At 47.9% G+C, this 10,134-nt stretch overlaps 2 non-coding genes across 2 annotated transcripts; one reads left to right on the top strand and one right to left on the bottom strand.

Moving 5' to 3' along the window:
* Nucleotides 1-4,828: 4,828 nt before the first annotated feature.
* Nucleotides 4,829-4,901, bottom strand: TRNAA-AGC (transfer RNA alanine (anticodon AGC)). The gene has a single exon. It is a non-coding gene; the product is annotated as a tRNA-Ala (tRNA).
* A 2,144-nt stretch (nt 4,902-7,045) lies between these two features.
* On the top strand, nt 7,046-7,137 carry TRNAY-GUA (transfer RNA tyrosine (anticodon GUA)). Its single transcript is given in 2 exon segments — nt 7,046-7,082; nt 7,102-7,137. It is a non-coding gene; the product is annotated as a tRNA-Tyr (tRNA).
* The last annotated feature ends 2,997 nt before the right edge of the window (nt 7,138-10,134 follow it).

The following is a 10,134-nucleotide window of genomic DNA, read 5'->3' as shown; positions in this document are numbered from 1 at the left end:
GCGTATGACGGCGCTCCGATTACCGCGCAACACGTCTACAGAAAAGCTCATGGCGCTTGGATTGCAAAACACATTCGAAGAACTACGCGAGGCGCAGCTTGAGTCGCAAAAACTCAGGCTGCTGCAGACAACGACTGGAAGAGCGCTCTTACAGAGGCTCGGATACTGTGAGCAGATGCGAGAAATAGCGAGGACGGTAACGATCCCCGACGAACTTCGCAAGTCCCTCAAGGTAGCTCCAATCCCGAGAAACATGGACCCTAACCTCCACCAAGGTAGAAGAGAAGCAAGGGCCGATTTTATTCAAAAAACATACGCTCCTCAAGACACGACTGTGTATGCAGACGCGTCCTCGAGAGGCGGACAGAACAAAATTGCAGTGGCCACGGTGGTCAATTCGTCTCTACGCGAAGTGACCAGCGCCTCTATCCGACACTGCACAGCAGCAGAGGCCGAGGAAGTAGCCATTTCTCTAGCGTTGGCGGAGGGCTATAGAGCTGGGCGGTCGCTAACGATACTCACGGACTCTCAAACAGCCTGTCGAAATTTCATGAATGGTAGGATTGGTCGTCACGCGCTTCGTATACTCCTCGAAGCGAGCGACAGAATTAAAAACCACGAAGAAAACAAGACCAGACACAACATTATATGGGTACCGGGGCACATGGGGGTGGCAGGGAACCAAGAGGCTGACAGGATAGCTCGAGCATACACTACTTTCCGAGCATCCGACGGGTCCGCGGAACTTTTGCCAGCACCCAAGGCATACTCGGCCATACCAGAAAACTATAGAGGAAGAAGAATGCGATATCCCCCACCGCACAGTTCTCTCACCAGAGAGGAAACTGTCATATGGAGACAATTACAGACGGGTTCATACCGAAACCTACACATACTAAACAAAATGCACCCTACCATATACGCTGACAGATGTCCGTGGTGCGATGAAACACCAACACTATATCACATCACATGGGCATGTCAAAACATAGATGTGGTCCCCAAAATTCGAAACCCGAGTGCGGAGCAATGGGAGACTCTGCTGTCCAGCGACCGCTGCGAAGACCAGCAAGGTCTGGTACAGCGAGCCCAACGGGCGGCAGCAGCCAGCAGAGCCCTGGACTGAGGGCAACCGACCATTGTGAAAAAGTGGACGACGTCGACGGAGAAGACTCTTGTGGATACAACAAGCAGACATCTCTGAAGACGTCCAAAAACCGCCAAATAATATAGGGCTCAATAAAGTTTTTCCTCCTCCTCCTCGCGAAGTTTATCAACGAAGATAATAAATCATAATAATTGGTTCACTAGAAGGGAAAGGCGCAGTATCTGTCCCACTTGTGTTTGTGGACACCTATACCGCGCCGTAAGGGAGGGGAGGAAGGTGGGAGTGGAAAGAGAGAGAGGAGTCGTAGTGGAGGGCTACGGAGTAATTTCGACCACCTGGGGATTTTTACGTGCGATGTAGATATGGCCGCGCTTTTCTTCTATACATCTGATGGGGCTGGGACAGGTGGGTCGCCGCCGCTCGCGGCGGGGGCTGGCCTGCCACCGAATTTTTATGTGTTGTGGGCCGTCATTGCACCCGCCGCCGCTTCGGTGGTGTACGACGGCTGTTGCGGCGCGCGTCTTTCTCTCCCTCTTCTTTTTCCTTTCTTCTCTATTTTCTCTTCTATCCGCACGAGGCAGCGGAGGTGGCTCAGCTACAGAGCCAGTAGCAGGCCCGTGCATTTTGTTTTCCTTTTTCCTACAGCCACAACAACAACTATGTTGCATTAGTTTTACTGCTTTGTGCAAACACAGAGCAAACACCGTGAGACGTTTTGGTACGCATGACAGGAACAAACGATTTCAAGTAACATATTCATTATATTATTTTACAATACTCCCCAGTTGCCTAATGAGGAAAGCTGGATTTGCGAGATGCCATGCTGCATCAAGCGTCCCATCAAATGGCGCACAGTGTCAGGTAACCATACGCGCGTTCGCCCCGCCGGGGTGGCGCAGTGGTTATAGCGCTCGACTACTCTTCCCAAAGTCGCGGGATCAAATCCCGGCCTCGGCGGCCGCCTTTCATTAGAGGCTAAAAGCTAGGTGCCCGTGTGCAGTGCGATGTCAGTGCACGTTGAAGAACCCCAGGTGGTCGAAATTTCCGGAGTCCTCCACTACGGCGTCTCTCATAGCCTGAGTCGCTTTGGGACGTTAAACCCCACGAACCAACCAACCAACAGATTTGTGAGATGCCATGCTGCATCAAGCATCCCATGAAAGGGCGCACACGCGCGTTCGAACTTGTGCTGACACGTGAGAGTGAAAAATTGAATGAAGGCAATCATTTACAAGACGCAGCGCTACAAACTGGAAATTTAGTACGTCCACATAGAGGCTCCGGCGGCTATATACACAGCGACCTGAAGCAGAGACAAGCGGAGTCCGCGTACCGTACGGTTATGAATCCAAAATAACCTTCGGGGGAAATATCGACCGTCACAGGAATGTCTTTCACATAAACGATTTATTCCTCAAGCATTTCAGCACTGATCTTTAACGGCATTTTGTAAATAGACGCTATGCGATGTTCTGAACATAAACAAACAGGTGCGGTGAGGTGATTTGGTTAAAAGAAACGCTGATCGAACGTTGGCGACAACCTGTGCGACGAGAGACGGCTGCCTTGACAACGGGAACAAATAAGATATTCATATCACTTCAGAAGAGGTTGGCCAAGTTCTTCATTTCATGTCCTGCATGGCAGTACACATTGTTTAAAAATGATTAGCTTACGGTTGTGCGGCATTGTATCAAATGGACAAACTCCTCAGAACAATATCCTCGATCTGCAGTTGCAAGTGCGGCCAAGAGGGAATGTAGAGAAGTGTTGCCGTACACTATACAAGCAATATTTACAGTAAAATAACAAAAGTCTGCGTTTTTTTCCTGACACTACTATTATGCTTTCTGACACTGCGGTCTTATCTGAGTTTTCTCCTGCGTAATGAAATAGGTAAATTTTTACGCCACAAATAGCCTAAAAGAAATTGGTTGTGGTTTAACTCTGGTTAACCCTAGTTGAATTGCGATAGCAACGGCGGAAGCTTCTTTTGCCTGCGACATTATTCTCCTACCACGCCCTATCAGTGTAAGGTACTACATTATTGGGAACACTTAGGCCAAAGTTCGATGAACGTTGACTTTAGCTCATCCTTTAATAGTATGACGCGAGAGCGTAAGCTATCAGCCCACATAGAAATGAGAAGGGTTCAATGCTGCTGAACAGAATGTGGAGCAAAAGCATTAGCTGCGGATAACCGAGCGTTCTTCGTCGTCTTCTTCGTCTTAGTCTTCTTCGACTTCGTCTTCTTCACCTTCGTCGTCTTCGTCTTAGTCTTCGTCGCCTTTTTCTTAGTTTTTTTCGCGGCTTTTTGAGGTCGAACGTGGCCCTCCCGGGAAGGGACCACGCGATGTGCCGAAACCGGGCGCTTAGTTATTTGCAATTAATTCTAAATATCGTAAGTATTGTTTAATAATAGGCCTCAGAGACGGAAGGGCGAAGTCATTTGAACATTCATGTCTTCTACGGGAACATTGATTTTCCACGAGATGTTAATGAATTTTGGAATTGGGCCATTGCACTTGTGTATGTCAATGTTCGAAATGAAGAGCGCTTAATGCAAACATGCTGAAGTGCAATGAAACAAAAAGGAAGCCTGCGGTATAATGCGTACAAAATTCATGCGGGGAAGGAAGGGCGTTGCGGTATATGCTTGTTGTTGTTGTGGCTGTAGGAAGAAGGAAAAGAAAATGTACGGGCCTGCTACTGGCTCTGCTGCTCAGCCACCTGGTTGATTGATTTATAGGAAGGGTAGCCACCTACGCTGCCTCGTGCGGATAGAAGAAAGTAGAAGAGAAAGAAGAAGAAGAGGGAGAGAAAGACGCGCGCCGCAACAGCCGTCGTCCACCACCTAAGCGGTGGCGGGTGCAATGACGGCCCCACATAAAAATTCGGTGGCTGGCTAGCCACCTCCGCAAGCGGACACAGCAGTGCTTGAATTGCACATGATTCTGACCCACAAGTAACTGTTACGGCAACAGGCCCCGCGTAACCTACTCTGCCAGGGTTCCGCATGCTATATCGACTAACAAATCGATACCTGCCATTTTCTGTACACATCAGCGATTGAGAAGTTTTCAGGAATCGGGTTTATCTAGTAGCTATTATAATCAACTGAATCAGTTGTTTTTATCGGCGTTAATAAGAGCGTTGAACACTAAAGGACTGTGCATTTTCCCGTTTTCTGTTCGCACTTTTTTGCATTCTGAATCGCAGCTACTTTCTGTTCTTCTCCATGTTCTTTTTTTTTTTTCATGTTCTTTTTTTTTATGGCAGACAGTTGCACAAACCAACATTCATTTCTGACCAGCGCTTCCTTATAATCTACATTACGATGACAGCCTTTTCGAACAGGGTGAAGAAAATGTGACATTGCATTCTCATTTTCAAAAAAAAAAAAGTAAAAACTCCAGACTGGGGTTGAAGTGGCGTGGTAACGTATATTTTTCGTAAATCTACAAGAAAATAAATATTCGAACAGAAATCGTTCATTAAAACTGCTTACTGAAGCGTCAACATTTGAGATAAATGTTTAAAATAAACAAATTTCGTAACTGGCCAATCAGTCGATCGCGTTCTTCAGTTTGTACACATATACTACAATTTATTTCAAAAGCAGTTTAGAAGAATCAAAAGATGCAATCCGGAACTTATACCCGAACCGAACTGTGTTTAATTTGAAGGAACAAACTTGTAGGAAAAAAAAATTGAAAAAATTGGAGGTGCGGGGTATCGATCCCCGTACCTCTCGCATGCTAAGCGAGCGCTCTACCATCTGAGCTACACCCCCGACGGAATGCTCCAGCAAAATGGGTTAAGCAGGTTCAACTCAAAAAGTAAGAGGCAACCTGTTCTCTGAGGTCATGTCAGCGGCAGTGCATTGCCGTAGCAGTCTGGGCGTGTTGGTTATTCATGATAGAAAAATACAGCGCAGAGAAGGACGAGGACAGCGCTCGTGTGTCCGACGTTTCTTCATTTTGGACGAGGACAGCGCTCGTGTGTCCGATGTGTCTTCATTTTGTCCTCGTCCTTCTCTGCGCTGTATTTTTCCATCAGTGGATTGCATTGCAAAGGGACTGTGCAGCGGTAAAATTTGGCATGCAAATCTTCATATAACATCCACTGCTCGATGTTTTGCTTACCGCGGTTTACTTTCGGTCATTGCACAGAAGTACAGAGCTACAGTAACAGCAGAAGTGCACATGCGGGTTGAGTGAACATGAGAAAAGGAATCAGCTTAAAAGGGGTATGACATCTATCATTTGAACATCAACTAATAGTTCCATTTCATTCCACAGACGTGAAGTTATAATTCCTCCAAATGGGAGCTCATCCCGTGCAGCAGATATTTTTAAAACGAACTTCTTTATATTATTCCGAAAGCAGCTTACAGTTCTGGCAACCATTGGCCGCTGACGTCAAAATGGCATATCAACCCATATGATACACATGTCATCTACTATGCGCGGTGTGGACTACACTCTTGTATGCGCGTCATGAATGGTGTAACGGTGGCAAATTAGAGGGGTTTCTTTTTTTCATCATAAATGATTTTATTTTCACGTTCTTTTTTTTCTTCGAGAAGTCTTCACAGTAATATATGCAATTAATGATGCTCGAACTGAACTTCTTTTTGGGCTTCTGTCTACAAGGTGTTGCACAATTAGACGCGCGCTGTAGAATGCTCCTCCCAGCTAAACCGCGGAATCCTTGCAGTTCAGATTTCGCACAGAAATCACATTTTGTCGCTAGTATTTTTTAATACTAAATTTGTTTGGGGTACTTGCCTGATTCGATCAGAAGAAGTAAGATGTTCCCATCGCCTGCGGCGGCGGCGACGCCAGACAAACCGCTGCCCCAGCGATGGGACTGGTGGCGCCACCTCATGCTGCTTACAACAACTCAAACATTCTGCCAGAAACGTTCGCCCCCTCTTTTCCTGCTACAGAGTTGTTGTAAGCAGCATGAGGTGGCGCCACCAGTCCCATCGCTGGGGCAGCGGTTCGTCTGGCGTCGCCGCCGCCGCAGGCGATGGGAACATCTGACTTTTTCTGATCGAATCAGGCAAGTACCCTAAACAAATTTAGTATTAAAAAATACTAGCGACAAAATGTGATTTCTGTGCGAAATCTGAATTGCAAGGATTCCGCGGTTTAGCTGGGAGAAGCATTCTACAGCGCGCGTCTAATTGTGCAACACCCTTTAGAGATTGCTGAGGAGGCCGAAATTGATGGGTTCATAGAATATTATTTAAGCACACAATCAGAAGCATATCTTTCGTATATTTTATGACAGTTAACTTGGCTTAGCAGCAAGCGGTCCCCGATATAAAAAGCGACATCCCAATGTTTCCTTCCGCCGTGCGCCACGCATTTATCGTTATGTTGCTGATTTTCTGAGCTATTGCCAGTCGCTATCCCAGTACAAAAACTAAAAGGAAAAACCGAACAAGCATAAGTTGACACAGAGCACACCTTGCGAAATTTGAGGAGGAACAGACAAAACTTTTGAACGAAGCGGCACCTCGACCGTTCATGCGCGTGTTAGACAACGTTAATTATATCCAACCGTACGTCATATTGCTTAACTGCAGGATATTTCGTTAAAGTATTTTGTGAGATGTGCCATTGGCATACTGCATCCAAGCAGCCAAAGGAAATGTGGTGTATGGTTACGCGTGTTTACGGCAAATCAAGATGTTCATCGATGGGACAAAGCCTTTTTCCCTCTGATATATAGTTAAGGAAACGTAGAGGCATGATTCATAAAGCAAGAATAGCAACTAGGTGCTGTACGCTCAAGGAAATTAAACGGAAGCAGGTAAAGTAAAGCGTCATGCAAGCGTTCAAGCGGCTCAAGCCATGTGCTAAACCATGGGCCAGGCAGATAGCATGTGAGTACGTGAGTACCACTGTCCGCAGTTGTGCGCGTGATCCGTCGATAGCTCAGTTGGTAGAGCGGTGGACTGTAGAGGACATCTCATTGCGGACATCCATAGGTCGCTGGTTCGAATCCGGCTCGACGGAGTGATTTTTTTCTTTTTTGTTACAGTCTACTCACGGTTTTGCTAAGTTGTATACAAATGAAGTCTGCAGTAACCACCGCATATTAATGAAAAAAAAAAACTAAGAAATTGTAAGCTCAGGAAATTTGACGCAACATCGCTTGTTTGGTACAGGCAGTCCTTCATGAACACTAAATTAATTTCATTTCTTGGTCAGTGGAATAATATTCGCGCCTAGTGCCATGATGCACAGTTAGTAATTGCTTTTTTTTTAAGTGTATCCTACAATAGTTGAGGCTGAGCTACATGTACGCGAAAACACGCGAACCCGACGGCGGCACGCGTCGCGAGAAGTGTTCGCGCGAACTTCATGTGTCGCTTGGCTTGTCGCTCGGATCTGCCGAAATAGAAAATATCGGTCGTTCGCCAGGAAGTGCAATGCGCGATCAGCCAACAGCTCGAACGCGAAGCGTACGTGACTGCGCTCACTTCGCACGCTTTCTTTCTTTTGCAGTGTTTCATTGAGATTGTGCATTACCTTCTAACTTTTTCGCTTTGTGCGAACAATGGTGAATGTCCAAGGATTCAAATAACGTCCAATCGCAACCGAAAAAGAAAAAACACAATAGGTCACGTGACTACTCGTAAAGTGCAAGTTAACACAAATGTGATACGGTTTGTTGTAAATCCATTTCACTTTGCCCCATGTTGTCGCAAAATAACTTCAGTTTTTGCAATCGTTATGACTGTAATTGTTACATTTGCCAATAGTTTTGAGGTGTCACTTTCTTAGCGTGTCGAAGAAAGGATATTCATCATACAACAATGTTTCATTAGCCCGCATCATTATTTCTGAGAAATGCGCTGTTTTGCAGGCCCAGCCCGCATTTAAAGTCTGTTTCTCACTGGAAAACTGGACCCAAAAGCGTTGCGAGGGCACATCTCGTGAAACGGTTCAGGATCAGAGATACGCCTTAGTGAAGGGCTTCGGAATAATTTCGACTACCAGGCGTTCCTTAGCGCACGCCGACATCGCACTGTACAAAGGCGCCTTGCGTTTCGCCTGCGTCGAAACGCAGCCGCTGAGCAACCACGAGGGGGAGAGCAGGTTCTAGTGCGTGACGTAGGACCTCGAGACTGCACTTGCATTACATGGAGGCGCCTGAACGTAAAAAAAGAAGCTACATTTTCCTCCATGAAATAGACGGCTGGTAGACTTTCTTCAAGCGTCCTCAACCGCGCCGTAAGAGAAGGAAAGAAGGTGGGAGTGAAAGTGGAAAGAAAGAAAGAGGAGCCGTAGTGGAGGGCTACGAAGTAATTTCGACCACCTGGGGTTCTTTAACGTGCACTGACATCGCACAGCACACGGGCGCCTTGCTTTTCGCCTCCATCGAAAAGTGGCCGCCGAGGCAGGGATTTGATCCCGCGCCCTTGGGAACAGTAGTCGAGCGCTGTAACCACTCAACACCACCTAGACTACTAGGTGGTGTTGAACTACTGCGCCACCCCGACGGGGGGGGGGGCGAAGGAGGGGAGCTGTTCCTGGCCCTTCGGGGCTGGGACTGGTAGGCCACCGCCGCTTGCGGCTGGGCCTAGCCTGCCACCAGATTTCTGTCTGTTGTAGGCCGTCATTGCACCCGCTACTGTTTCGGTGGTGGACGACTTTTGCCGCCGATGCGCGTCTTTCTCTCCCTCTTCTTTTTCTTTCTTTTCTTATTTTCTATTCTGTCCGCACGAGGCAGCGGAGGTGGCTCAGCTACAGAGCCAGTAGCAGGCCCGTGCATTTTCTTTTCATTCTTCCTACAGTTGCAACAACTGTCCGATATTTGTGCATGTTAGCGATCCCCAATTGTTTAAAATTCCGAAGCCCTCTATTACTGCTACCTCGTTCTTCGACATTTTCGGAACCCTGTACTACGGCGTCTCCATACCTCAGTCCCCGGGACGTTAAACCCCACAAAGCTAAACATTTCGTTAACAATGTCACCTTCCCCCTTGCATTACGGCGCGGCCAGATGTCCTCCGAGAAATATAACAATCACGGCGTCTCACGGGACCAGGTCTTTGCAGAGGTCCCCGAGCAGAAGTCACACAGCGGCAGCGAGCTAGCTCAGGTAAGGCCAGCGGCTCAACACCAAAACTTCGGCTTCGTCTCGAGGAGCCCGAGCGCTCGCGAAAGCCCAAAGCGTTGTTGTTGTTGTTGTTGTGGCTGTAGGAAGAAGGAAAAGAAAATGCACGGGCCTGCTACTGGCTCTGTAGCTGAGCCACCTCCGCTGCCTCGTGCAGACAGAAGAGAAAACTGATTTATTTATAGGAAGGGAAAGGCGCGGTAACTGTCTCACTTGTTTTCTGTGGACACCTCAACCGCGCCGTAAGGAAAGGGAGGAAGGTGGGAGTGAAAGTGGAAAGAGAGGAGCCGTAGTGGAGGGCTATGGAGTAATTTCGACCACCTGGGGATCTTTAACGTGCGCTGACATCCCACAGCACACGTACGCCTCTTCGTTTCGCCTCCATCGAAACGCAGCCACGGAGGTCGGGTTCGAACCCGGGTACTCCGGCACTGTAGTCGGGCGTCTTACCACTGCACCACCCCGGCGGGGCAGACAGAAGAGAAAATAGAGAAGAAAGTAAAGGAAGAGGGAGAGACAGACGCGCGCCGCAACAACAGCCGTCGTCCCCCACCTAAGCGGTGGCGGGTGCAATGACGGCCTACAACAGATAAAAATTCTGTGTCAGGCTAGGCCCCGCCACAAGCGGCGGTGACCCACCTGTCCCAGCACCATCAGGGGAGTACCAGTCCCAGCCCTGTAGGGCCAGCACCCTCCGCCCAAAGTGGCGACGGGGAATGCACGGTGTCATTATAACCAAATTACACTAAAAGGACCTGCATGGTTGAATACTTCTACCATGCGTGGTCGGTAACAGGAGAGGGCGAAGAACGCAGCAAGGGCCTTTTATAACAATAACATTGTGTATGCTACCTGTACTTTGTCTAAATCAGCATAGAAGCTTCATGCTG

The sequence above is a fragment of the Amblyomma maculatum genome, chromosome 11 (genome assembly GCF_055883805.1).
Source record: "Amblyomma maculatum isolate TAMU_Amacu chromosome 11, ASM5588380v1, whole genome shotgun sequence".
Lineage (NCBI taxonomy): Eukaryota > Metazoa > Arthropoda > Arachnida > Ixodida > Ixodidae > Amblyomma > Amblyomma maculatum.
The sequence above is the reverse complement of the archived record's forward strand: the minus strand, read 5'-3'. Positions and strand labels throughout refer to the sequence as shown.